This window comes from Ovis canadensis, chromosome 7 (assembly GCF_042477335.2).
Source record: "Ovis canadensis isolate MfBH-ARS-UI-01 breed Bighorn chromosome 7, ARS-UI_OviCan_v2, whole genome shotgun sequence".
Classification (NCBI taxonomy): Eukaryota; Metazoa; Chordata; class Mammalia; order Artiodactyla; family Bovidae; genus Ovis; species Ovis canadensis.
In genome coordinates this window covers 38,883,991-38,885,638 of record NC_091251.1, presented here as the reverse complement: position 1 = coordinate 38,885,638, position 1,648 = coordinate 38,883,991, and positions in this window count along the sequence as shown.

Sequence of the window (1,648 nt, the reverse complement as noted above, 5' to 3'; positions counted from 1 at the left end):
TTACTTTCTCACCCAGCATATGCCCAAATATGCTACACCCTTGCATTTTTATTCCTAAGAATTAAATGTCTATTACTGGTAAGGCTGGGTAAATGCCAAGTCCTGAGAATGTGACAGAGAACACAGACCCTGGTCTCATACAGCTATTAATCTATCTGGGATGACAGATAATAAGCAATTGCAAAGCATTACATGCTCTTAAAAACACAGTTGAGATGAAAATGTGGGCAGAGCCTCTAACAGCAGAAGAGGCTTCAGAGACTGCTTCCCAGATGTACTGTGTTTACACTGAGGCCTGAAGGCTAAGAAAGTGATAAATGGGTGAACTTCAGGAGAAGAGTGTTCTGACAAACATTTGCACAGGAAGAGTAATGTTTTCCAGAAACTGAAACAAGTTATTTCTAGCTGGAGCATTGGGAGGGGCAGAGAGGAGGTGGTACTATTGAGAGAATCCAGTCCGGAGGCTGCTGGAATAATGTAGACTAAAAGTGAAAGTTGCTCAGTCATGTCTGACTCTTTGTGACCCCAAGGACTATACAATCCATGGAATCCTCCAGGCTAGAATACTGAAGTGGGTAGCCTGTCCCTGCTCCTGGGGATCTTCCCAACCCAGGGATCAAACCCAGGTCTCCCGCATTGCACGTGGTAATGACAGAAGTGAAGAAATGCAGCAAGATGAGAGAAATTTAGGGGGTTGCACCAACATGATTTGATGAGTGATTTGGAGATGATTCAGAGATGACTCATGACTTTGTGGCTTGATAACTACTGACATGAGGAATATTCAATGAGAATGGAAGTCCAAAAAAAAAAAAAAAAGAATGGAAGTCCAGTGGTGGTAGTGGTGGGGCGGGGACTGGGTGACAGTTTGGTGGAAGGGAGTGGAGGGAGGTGGGAGATTATGGATATTTTACTTAGGATGTCTAAATGATATCCTGATGAATGTTTCCAGTAGGCAACTGGATATATATAATGGATGAGCTAAGATTTGGGTTTAGAGCAAAATATTGATTTCAGAATGATAAACATACACTTCAATGTTTTCTCAACCTTTTAAAAACTCCATGCCTATTTGATTAGTCAGAAAATAACCTCCCTCCCACCCTCAAATGAGAACAGTTAATGTTGACAGTAAGGATGCCATGGGAATAAACGATGCTTTTCAGGGAAATGGTAGAGTGAGAAAAGAGTTTAACACAGAACCCTGAAGAATACCAATGTCTAAGAGAGAGGCAGGGAGGTCTCCAAAAGAAACTGAGAAGTGAGCTGGTTTCTTCCTTCACTATTTCTTGTCCTCTAAGGGAAAAGGAATCTGCATGGCTAAGGGGAAAAAATAAGTATCTTCAAAAACCTTGTAAGCTTTAGAATCTGCCTAAAAGAAAGGTATTAGCTTGCATTTCTCTTGCTGCTGTTGAGGCCAGGCTACTGTTGTGCAGAGAGGAAACAGAGAATGCACTGCAGGGCAAGTGGGAGCTGAGGTGGGTGCTCTTTCACCTCTTCACATAACTTACACAAAGGTCTAGTGAGGCTTTTTGCAATTTTTCTTTCTTTCTCAAATCAAAGTAGAAAAGTAAATGGACACAAACTCCTTCTGATTTTTGGAAAGTGAAGACTAATTCCCATCCAGGCCCCAAGGTGCAAGTTTGCT